Raw genomic sequence first — 12,286 nt, 5'->3', positions numbered from 1 at the left:
ACCAAGGACTGAGACAACCAAGCTGAAGCCAGGAAGCATTTATTCTATGGAAACAATACTCCCACTGGATAACAGTCCAAAACTGAGACCCAAGTTAATTTAAACAAAGTTTTTATGCTCCTTGTGTTCCTGTCTCCCCCTGCATAGCAATCTACAGTGACACATATTTGATTGGCTTATTAAGCTTCCATAATAGAATTTGCTATACTGCCTCATAAGCAGAAATGTTTGCCCAAGCAACAGAATTTACCACAAGCCATTTAAAGTGCAGACAGGAGGGAGGAGATTGGGTTTCACAAGAGATGTGGGGTGGAGTCTTGAACCTCTAGGGAGCTGACCAGTATGGTGTGGCTATTTCTTGTTTTTCAGGGCCCCAAATCACAGCAGCCTGTGCTGGAATGGTCTTGCACTTGAACAGTATCCCACACCATGCAAGGGTGTGTTTTGTCATATGTTCTGATAATTTTAGACAATTGTTTCCATGTCTGAGAATTTTAAATCCTATAAGTGTTAGCATTGCTGGACAAGTCACTGTGTGGTTCTTTGCACATAGTTCAGTTTTGAAAGTGATGTTTGTAATTCCTTTTCTTTTGGATTACATAACTATTTTTGATGAGAAATGCTTTCTTATTTAATTTGTAAATATGGATATAAGAGAGGAAATTGAAATATTGAAAAGAGTTAGAAGAGATCACGTACATAAAAGAAGTATGGGCTATCCTAGGCCATGATGTGTGAGACACCACACAGGACTCCCTTAAAGACTCAATGTTATATATCTATATATATAAATTGATGTGTATTACAATGAGTTAAATGTCATATGGATTATATATATATGTATGATATAAGATATATATCTTACCATATCTCAAATGACATATGGTTTAATTTTCTGTTACATGTTTGCTACCACATGGGTTAAAATAAATAATATTAAGAGAAAAAACACAACTTCATATTTTCATGCACACCAAAGCATAGAGACACTATGCCATGATTGACAGTTCTAATGCCAGCACATTGGATCTTCTTAAAGGAACTTTTCCATCAATGAATGTTCAAACATTTATCACCCTATCACACACAGACCTCAACAAGTTACCTATATGTTTTTCAGTGCTCATAAGTACAAAAGGACTGATTGTGGCATAGATATGGACCACAAAGAGATGGATACAGTGACATGTAGGATCATTCAGGAACATAGTTCTTGAGCAGGAGATAATGCTGTCCAGGATGGACATCACCACAAAGAAGCTCATGAGCATCAGGATGGTCCGGGTGGCCCTTTGCTCTGGAGATGCTTTTGGAGAAAGGCTGGTGCTGTGAAGATTCTGGGACTGCTTCTTGTGCCTGCACAGGAGGGTCATCATGTAGCAAGTCGAGAGGACCATAAGACTAATAAGAAAGGCTTCCCTGAGGGCCAGCAGTGTGGAAAATGTGCTTTGCATGAGGTAACTCATGGGTAGAATAGAGCAGGATTGAGTAACATACATATAGTTATTCAAGGTCAAATTGGGTGTGGCGATAATCGATACTAAGAGGTGACCGCTAATGAACATATAGAAGATACTCAGGAAAAGAAGGGCACATGACATGTGATAGGGAGATATAAGCTTGAAATTTGCCAAACAGGAGTTTCTGGGACTGAGGATGATAGCCTGGAGGACACTCAACAGGCTGGTGGTACAAAGAGAGAGACCTCTAAAAATTCTGTGCAAGTAGACAAGGAATTTACATGTGATGTCATTCCATCCACTTCGAGATATAAAAAAGTCTTTAGCTATGAATGCCATGACCAATAGCATCAGTAGGTGGGTTAGGGCCAATAGACCAATGGGCAGGTCAGTGGGTTTGGGCCTGTGCCCAGAAGTGAACTTGAGGATGTGGAAGAGAAGAAGGATGCTGTTGGCTGAGATCCCAATGCCAATTTCAGAGAAAAAGGTGTTCCTTAAGTAGGAATTAGTTTGGTGGTGGTGGTTCTTATTCATCTTATGTGGGAACAAACAGTGGCTGAGGAGGAAAGTAGATCAATGACTCATCACAGACTCAACCCCAGGAACCACTGCAGACAGCTCTGCTGCCTCAGGGAAACACGCAGATGTCCACACACACTTATTCCACTGAAGACTCAGTTCCACCTCATGTTCCCCAGACCATCCTCATGCTAGCACTTGTCTTAGTCTTCAGAGCCAAGGCTGGATCCTGTGTCCCAGGGTGGCTGCATCCATGTGCGAGCTTCTTCAACACTAAAAACTGCCTCCATCAGAAATGATGTCTTTTCATATTTCACCTGTTTGGGTTTTACTGGAGCAGGAGCAGCTTCTTCCTGGGTTTTCATTCACAACCTCTTGATTTCCAGGTACATTATAGATAGAGTTTTACTATTTAGGGTGAATTTTGAAAGAGGATGATTGTGTAAAATAAGAAATTATCTCTTCACAATGAAAGAGGTCCCATGGATGAAGCATGCACTTAATCTATTCAGAGCTATCTCTACTCTTTATTTATTGTGAAACCAAATTTCTTAATACATTTCTATGGCAAATGATGATAATTGTGAAGTATGAATCCAGACATTTCACAATCCACCCACTATCTGCTGTTTTTTTGAGTGTGATCTTTTGCACTCTAAGGCTGAGTTCCAGTCACCTCCTCTGGAACATATGGATAGTCAGTCATGTGCCTGTGTCAGGGAGACAGTGGGTGTGCAAGAACATGCTTTATACACACAAAACATGACAGTGTTCCAGCACATAACGGTTTCTGTCAGTGTTTCTACTGCTGATTTTCCCATGCAGAGCGTATGTTTTTGCTCAGGGAGAGTTAAGGTAGCTCACTGTGGCTGTTCGGCTCCATCCCTGCCTGAAACAGAAGAGAAATGATAAATTACACAACAGTAGCACATTGGAGTGGAGTCCTTTCCAGAGACTCTGACGGACAATTCAGTCACTGAGCTCTGCTCTGTAACTGCATCTTCCCTGCTTCTAATCTCATTCCAGAGCCTCCTCCATGAGAAGAGCAAAGTGGGCATATGTCAGCAGGAGCACATTCCACGTCCTTCCTCAGCATGTGAAGTCAGGGGGCAAATGTCAGCAGGAGCACATTCCACGTCCTTCCTCAGCATGTGAAGTCAGGGGGTAAATGGAACTACAGTTATAGCAGACTCCTGGCTATCCTTTCCCATTTTATAAAATTAGTTAAAGAAAATGGTCCAGCTCAGTCTTTAATGATGGGCTCCAGAGGATTCTAAGGTTCTCTCTAACCTTCATTGAGCTGAGATACTTTTCCAGATTCCAGATATGCCAACTCCAAGTTTATATTAAGAAATGTGGTGTATATGTTTTTGAATTGTTGCCATTTATTTGTTTAGACAATGACTAATTAAAATACCATAACCAAAACCAACTAGGGAAGAAAGCCTTTATTTCATGTTATAGCTGATAGTCCATTGTCCAGGAAAGATGAGGGAGGAGCTAAGGCAAGTACTGGGAGGCAGGATCTGATGTGCAGGCCATGGAAGAGTGCTCTTTACTGGCTTGTGCCTCATGACTTTCTAAGTCTGTGTTTTCAAGCACCCAGGACTATTAATCCAGGGGATGCACCTACAGCGAGTTGGGCCCTCACACATTGATCATCAACCAAGAAAACGCACCACAAAGCTTGCCCACAGGCCAATCTGGTGAGCCAATCTGGGTTGACTTCCCCTCTTCCCAAATGGCTCTAGCTTGTGTCGACTTGACACACAAACACACCACTGTTACAGTATAACTTTTCTCCTCTTGTTGGTCCCAAGATGTCATTCTAATATCAACATCATATTATAAAACAGATCCCAAAATTTTGAAGTTCTACATTCTTTAAAATTCCATAAACATTCCTTAAAACATCCAAAGTCTCTTCTGACATTCAAAGCCTTTCCAAAGTAGTCAAGTCTTTAAAATACCAAAGTCTCTCTAAAATAGCCATTGTAAATCTAGAATTCCAAAGTCTCTGTAAAATACCTAGATCCCTTTAAACATCTGAATTCTTTTAACTATGTACTCCTGTAAAATAAAAAAAAATTATTTAATCTTGTGCTCATTGCATGAGTTGGCTGTTTGAAACCTGGGGCCTATGCAGGATTGTTTGGCTTGGCCTGGGAGGAGGGGACTAGACCTACCTGGACTGAGTCTACCAGGTTGACCTCAGTCTGTGGGGAAGGCTTTGCCCTGGAGGAGATGGGAATGGGGGGGGGCGTTGGGGGGAAGGTGAGGGGGACGGGAGGGGGGAGAACAAGGGAATCCGTGACCGATATGTAGAACTGAATTGTATTGCAAAATATATTAAAATAAATTTAAAAAAAAAATTATTTAAATGTTTTTGTATCCTAAAAGGGAAGAACCAGGGCACAGTGAAAATCAAGTTCACCAAAGTCCAACCTTGTGAGTCTCAGTGTCAGACTTCTGGGATTCAGTCACAGTCTTCTGGCTCCTCTGAAGTGCTTGGAAAGCCATCATAGCACACACAGCTGTCTTCTCTGCTCAAACTGGCTTCACTCCACAGCAGCTGTTGTCCTTGGTAGTTGTCCCATGATACTGGCATCTCCAACTGGACTGAACATTCATCAGTAGCCTCTCCTTGTTCTCTGATGAGACGCTAACCCTGCCACATGGTGCCAATCCACCACTCCACTCCGTGATTCCTTCAAAACCAATACCACCTAAGAGACTCTTAACACTACCAACTTTGACTACCAATGTTAGATGCAGCCGCAACAATACCTGGACCACAGTGTCTGTGTGCTGAACCAGAGAAAAATGTTTATCAGTGATTTAAATGTTCAAGCAAGGCAACGGTTTCACTTTAGTGGTTTTTAATTCAAAATATGAATGACCCTCATAGGAACTCTCAAACTTCTCTCTGGAACTTCATAAGTCAAGCCCCTGTCATCTGTACTCTCTCAGCATTATATTTTAAGATCATACAAATAACCCACTAAGATACCAGTATTCTAATGATTTTCCAGCCCAAAGTTTCAAAGTCCTTCCACAATCTTCCAAAAAACACATGGTCATGTCTATCAAAGTAACACCTAAGGACCTAGTACCTATTTCTATCTTTATTAGGATTTCTGTCTACTGCTGTGTGAAAATACCATGACAAGAAGTTAGTTTGGGAGGAGAGGGTTCATTTAACCATGCAGCTTGTAGTTCATCCTCCAGGGCATTTGGGGAATGTAATCGGAGGTTTCTGTCCTGCCAGCAAGTCCCAAATACCCAAGAGCTGCTATCCCAATAATTGACTCAGAGGCTTAATATTACTTATAAATGCTCAGCCTTATTACTTACCAGCTCTTACACTTAAATTAACCCATCCTTATATTTTTGGTTGTGAGCCTAGCCTTTAATGGCTGAGCCATCTCTCCAGCCCAAGACATTCCATGACAAAGCCAGATTTAAACAATACTTATCCACAAACCCAGCCCTACAGAAAGCACTAGAAGGAAAATTCCAACCTAAGGAAGTCAGATACACCCTCGAAAACACAGGCAATAGATAAAGCCACAGCAGTAAACCCCAATGAAGAGAAGTACACACACATCACCAACAAAAAATAACAGGAATGAACAATCACTGGTCATTAATATCCCTCAATATCAATGGACTTAATTCACCTATAAAAAGACATAGGCTTACAGAATGGATATGAAAGCAGGACCCATCTTTCTGCTGCATACAAGAATCACATCTCAAATTCAAAGATAGACACTACCTAAAAATAAAAGGCTGGGAAAAGACTTTCCAATCAAACTGTCTTAAGAAATAAGCGGGTGTAGCCATCCTGATATCCAGCAAAATAGACTTCAAACTAAAATCAATCAAAAGAGATCAAGAAGGGCATTACAAACTCATCACAGGAAAGATCCACCAAGATGAAGTCTCAATTCTGAACATTTATGCCCCAAACACAAAGGCACCCACATATGTAAAAGAAACATTACTAAAGCTTAAATCACATATAAAACCCCACACATTAATAGTGGGAGACCTCATCACCCCACTTTCAACACTGGACAGATCTACCAAATTGAAACTTAACAGAGAAATAAAGGACTTAACTGATGTCATGACTCAAATGGACTTAACCGATATCTACAGAACATTCCATCCTAACAAAAAAGAATATACCTTCTTCTCAGCACCCCATGGAACCTTCTCTAAAATCGACCACATACTTGGCCACAAAGCAAATCTCAACAGATGCAAAACAATTGGAATAACCTCCTGTGTTCTATCAGACCACCATGGTCTAAAGTTGGATTTCAACAAAAACAAAAACTACAGAAAACCTACAATCTCATGGAAACTGAATAATACTCAACTGAATCACCAATGGGTTAAGGAAGAAATAAAGAAGGAAATTAAAGACTTCCTAGAGATCAACGAAAATGAAGACACCACATATCCAAACCTATGGGACACTATGAAAGCAGTACTAAGAGGGAAATTCATAACACTAAATGCCCACATAAATAAGTTGGAGAAATCTCACACTAGAGACTTAACAGCATACCTGAAAGCTCTAGAACAAGAAGAAGCACAGTCTCCCAGGAAAAATAGACGCCAGGAAATTATCAAAGTGAGAGCTGAAATCAATAAAATAGAAACAAAGAGAACAATGCAAAAAATTAATGAAACAAAGAGTTGGTTCTTTGAGAAAATCAACAAGATAGACAAGCCCTTATCCAAACTAACCAAAAGACAGAGAGAGAGCATCCAAATCAACAAAATCAGAAATGAAAAGGGGGACATAACAACAGACATTGAGGAAATCCAGAGAATCATCAGGTCATACTTCAAAAACCTCTACTCCACAAAACTAGAAAACCTAAAAGAAATGGATAACTTTCTGGATAGGTACCACATACCTAAGTTAAATGAAGACCAGATAAACTATTTAAATAGTCCAATAACCCCTAACGAAATAGAAACAGTCATTAGAAGTCTCCCAAGCAAAAAAAGCCCAGGACCAGATGGTTTCAGCGCAGAATTCTACCAGATCTTCAAAGAAGACTTAATACCAATACTCTCTAAATTGTTCCACACAATAGAAACAGAAGGAACATTACCAAACTCCTTCTATGAGGCTACAATTACCCTGATTCCTAAACCAAACAAGGATACAACAAAGAAAGAGAACTACAGACCGATCTCCCTCATGAACATTGATGCAAAAATACTCAATAAAACACTGGCAAACAGACTCCAAGAACACATCAAAACAATTATCCACCATGATCAAGTAGGCTTCATTCCAGGGATGCAAGGGTGGTTCAACATACGAAAGTCTGTCAATGTAATACACCATATAAACAAACTCAAAAAAACCACATGGCCATCTCACTAGATGCAGAAAAGGCATTTGACAAAATCCAACACCCCTTCATGATAAAGGTCTTGGAGCGATCAGGAATACAGGGAACATACCTAAACATAATAAAGGCAATTTACAGCAAGCCAACAGCCAATATCAAATTAAATGGAGAGAAACTCAAAGCAGTTCCACTAAAATCAAGAATGAGGCAAGGCTGTCCGCTCTCCCCATACTTATTCAATATAGTACTTGAAGTTCTAGCCAGAGCAATAAGACAACATAAGGAGATTAAGGGGATACAAATTGGAAAGGAAGAAGTCAAGCTTTCCCTATTTGCAGATGACATGATAGTATACTTGAGCGACCCCAAAGATTCAACCAAGGAACTGATACAGCTTATAAACACCTTCAGCAACATAGCAGGATACAAGATCAACTCAAAAAAATCAGTAGCCCTCCTATATACAATGGACAAAGAAGCTGAGAAGGAAATCAGAGATATATCACCCTTTACAATAGCCACAAATGACATAAAATACCTTGGGGTAACACTAACCAAGCAAATGAAGGACCTATATGACAATAACTTTAAGTCCCTGAAAAAAGAAACTGATGATGTCAGAAAATGGAAAGATCTCCCATGCTCATGGATAGGCAGGACTAACATAGTAAAAATGGCAATCTTACCAAAAGCAATCTACAGATTCAATGCAATCCCCATCAAAATACCAACACAATTCTTCACAGACCTGGAAAGAATAATACTCAACTTCATATGGAAAAACAAAAAACCCAGGATAGCCAAAAGAATCCTGTACAATAATACAACCTCTGGAGGCATCACGATCCCTGACTTCAAGCTCTACTATAGAGCTACAGTAATAAAAACAGCTTGGTACTGGCATAAAAACTGACATGTGGACCAATGGAATCTAATTGAAGACCCTGACATTAATCCGCACACCTATGAACATATAATTTTTGACAAAGAAGCCAAAAGTGCACAATGGAAAAAAGAAAGCATCTTCAACAAATGGTGCTGGCATAACTGGATATCAACATGTAGAAGGCTGCAAATAGATCCATATCTATCACCGTGCACAAAACTTAAGTCCAAGTGGATCAAGGACCTCAACATAAATCCAGCTACTCTGAACCTGCTAGAAGAGAAAGTAGGAAGTAGTATTGAATGCATTGGCATAGGAGATCACTTCCTAAATATAACACCAGTAGCACAGACACTGAGAGAAACAATCAATCAATGGGACCTCTTGAAACTGAGAAGCTTTTGTAGAGCAAAGGATTCAGTCAACAAGGCAAAGCCACAGCCTACAGAATGGGAAAAGATCTTCACCAACCCCACATCTGACAGAGGACTGATATCCAGAATATATAAGGAACTCAAGAAATTAGACATCAAAATGCCCAACAGTCCAATTAAGAAATGGGCTATAGAACTAAACAGAGAATTCTCAACAGAGGAAACTCAAATGGCTGAAAGACATTGAAGGAATTGCTCAACATCCCTAATCATCAGGGAAATGCAAATCAAAACAACTCTGAGATACCACCTTATGCCTGTCAGAATGGCTAAGATCAAAAACACTGAAGACACCTTATGCTGGAGAGGATGTGGAGCTAGGGGAACTCTACTCCACTGCTGGTGGGAATGCAAGCTTGTACAACCACTTTGGAAATCAATATGGTGCTTTCTTAGAAAATTGGGAATCCATCTCCCCCAAGATCCAGCTATACGACTCTTGGGCATGCATATACCCAAGGAATGCTCAACCACACCACAAGAACACTTGTTCAGCTATGTAAATATCAGCATTGTTTGTAATAGCCAGAACATGGAAACAACCTAGATGCCCTTCAACTGAAGAATGGATAAACAAAATGTGGTACATATACACAATGGAATACTACTCAGCAGAGAAAAACAATGACATCATGAGGTTTGCAGGCAAATGGATGGATCTAGAAAAAATCATCCTGAGTTAGGTAACCCAGACTCAGAAAGACAAACATGGTATGTACTCACTCATAGGAGGATACTAGATGTGGAACAAGGATGACTGGACTGCTACTCACATCACCAGGGAGTCTACCTGGGAAACAGGACCCCAAGAAAGACGCGGGGATCACCCAATGATGGAGAAATGGAAGAGATCTACATGAACAGCCTGGACATGAGTGTTGGTAATGAAGGGCGAGGGTTGAGGGAAAAAGAGCTTGGGGGAGCAGGAGATCCCAGCTGGATAAAGAACAGAGAGGGAGAACAAGGAATAGGAGACCATGGTAAATGAAGACCACATGAGAATAGGAAGAAACAAAGTGCTAGAGAGGCCCACAGAAATCCACAAAGATACCCCACAACAGACTGCTGGCAATAGTCGAGAGACAGCCCGAACTGACCTACTCTGGTGATGGGATGGCCAAACACCCTAATTGTCGTGCTAGAAACCCCATCCAACTACTGAGGGATCTGGATGCAGAGATCCATGGCTAGGCCCCGAGTGGAGCTCTGGGAGTCCATTTAGCGAGCATGAGGAGGGTTTATATGAGCGAGAATTGTTGAGACCAAGGTTGGATAAAGCACAGGGACAAATAGCCAAACAAATGGAAACACATGAACTATGTACCAATAGCTGAGGGGTCACCAACTGGATCAGGCCCTCTGAATGGGTGAGACAGTTGATTGGCTTGATCTGTTTGGGAGGCATCCAGGCAGTGGGACCGGGTCCTGTGCTCATTGCATGAGTTGGCTGTTTGAAACCTGGGGCCTATGCAGGATCACTTGGCTCGGCCTGGGAGGAGGTGACTGGACCTACCTGGACTGAGTCTACCAGGTTGATCTCAGTCCATAGGGGAGGCTTTGCCCTGGAGGAGGTGGGAATGGGGGGTGGGCTGGGGGGAAGGTGAGGGGGGCTGGAGCGGGGAGAACAAGGGAATCTGTGGCTGATATGTAGAACTGAATTGTATTGCAAAATAAAAATAAAAAAAATAAAAAAAAATAAATAAATTAACCCATCCTTCTTATCAGTGTTTAGCCTCTCATGGCTTTGCTCCTTTTCTCAGTACTACATTCTCATCTTGCTTCCTCTACATCTGGCTGGCAACTCTCTGAATCCACCCTCCATTTTCCCATCATTCTTAGTTTGGCTTTCCTGCCTAATTTCCTGCCCAGCTACCAGCCAACCAGAATTTTATTAAACCAATTTGAGTGATAAATCTTTACATTGTACAATAGGATTATCCCACAGGATTTCCCCCTTTTTGTCTAATTTAAATGGAAAGTTTTAACTTTAACATAGTAAGATTATATACAACATAAACATCTATTAAGTAAGAATTACAGTAACACTATCTAATCCATTTGCATTTGGCAAAATTAGAGTAAATACTTATCTATTTTTTCTTGGTGAGTCTAAAGTTTTGTATCTAATTTATCTTTTATTTTAAGTAAAGAAAACTATAATCATGTAGTCTTCAACTCCATCAAAGACCCCAGAAGGATGAAATGTTACCTAATGACAGGACCTTAAGCTTACTGGACAGTCACCCCAGGTTCTTCTGCAACATTGGGGCATCCAACTCTGTGCTACAGGCCTTACATGTCTGACAGACTTTCCTTATGAAGCAGGGAATTCTGAAGGACTGTCCTATTTTGTCTTGGTAAAGTTCAGCAGTCACCTTTTTTGTGTCCTGCTGGTCCAGTTTGGACAGTAACTGTCAGCAACTGAGACAAGAGTATTTTCTTTGCCCACGTGGCTAACTTTTGCCATAAAGAAAAAAACTCCATATGGATTTTCTTCAGTGCCCATCATCATTTTTCAAGTAATTGATGCTTCTAGGAGCAGATGTGTCTAACTGTCAAGAAAAGTCTAAGTTCTTAAAACATTTTAAATGTCATATTCTGTAGGTCTTTGAAGTGTTTGAAGATTACCTATTTAGAAAACCTAACTAACATGAATATAGGATTGCTATTATAGATGACTAACTATTAATATGTATTTTTAAATTATACATTACATTTTAAATGAGCTAGCATAAACACAATACCTTAAACAAGAATAGAAATATACATACAGTATACCAAAATGACTTTAAATTTGTAATAATAAACTAAAATCCATAACAACACAAAATATTTTGTGATTAACAGTTGTTTATGGATTAAAGTAGATTCAACAATCTACCCTTTTTCTATCAAAATAACATACCCTTATTTCCCATCATTTCTTTATCATATTCCCTCTTTCCTCCTTTAGAAAGAGATTGACTATGACCAATAACAATTTATAACTAGCCCTCTTAAATGAAAACAAACATTCATAAACAATATTTTGGGAAATTGAGCATAGTTAACTAGAGTACTCCCTGCTAAATGGGAGTGCTGGTAATCTTATGCTGAGCAAATTTAGAATGATTGTCAGTCCTGACAGGGTATTTTGTGAGGCTGGTCTATCTAAGTCAGGATCTTTGAAGCTGTTTTGGATGCTAGATCATCTGGGCCATTGTTTTTATTGGTGTCTGGTCCCCTTGCTCTGAAAATATATAAACTTTTAAAGGAAAACATACATACCTGATTATTCCACAATAGAGGAAAGAACTCAACAGGGACCTGGAGGCAGAAACTGATGGAGAGGCCATGGAATAGCGTTGTTTACCAGCTTGTTCCTTATAGCTTGTTCCATCTACCTTCTTATAGCATCTAAGACCACCAGCCCAGTGGTGTCACTGTCCATAGAGAGCTGGGCCCTCCCATTTCCAATCAGTCATAAATCAAGAAAATGTACCAGGTGCTTGTCCACAGGTGAGTCTGGAGGGGCATATGGGGCATATAATGTTGAAAACAAATTCCTGTTACATAGTAAAATTTATCACTGAAAATCAAAGGTGTAGGTTCAAACCGCATTAAACT

The 12,286-nt window shown here is 40.2% G+C and overlaps 1 pseudogene; it reads right to left on the bottom strand.

Moving 5' to 3' along the window:
* Window positions 1-1,050: 1,050 nt before the first annotated feature.
* On the bottom strand, window positions 1,051-2,056 carry LOC128099340 (vomeronasal type-1 receptor 48-like; annotated as a pseudogene).
* Window positions 2,057-12,286: the final 10,230 nt, after the last annotated feature.

This window comes from Peromyscus californicus, unplaced genomic scaffold (assembly GCF_007827085.1).
Source record: "Peromyscus californicus insignis strain IS unplaced genomic scaffold, ASM782708v3 Scaffold_6__1_contigs__length_162567912, whole genome shotgun sequence".
Lineage (NCBI taxonomy): Eukaryota > Metazoa > Chordata > Mammalia > Rodentia > Cricetidae > Peromyscus > Peromyscus californicus.
This window is presented reverse-complemented; position numbering and strand designations above follow the sequence as displayed.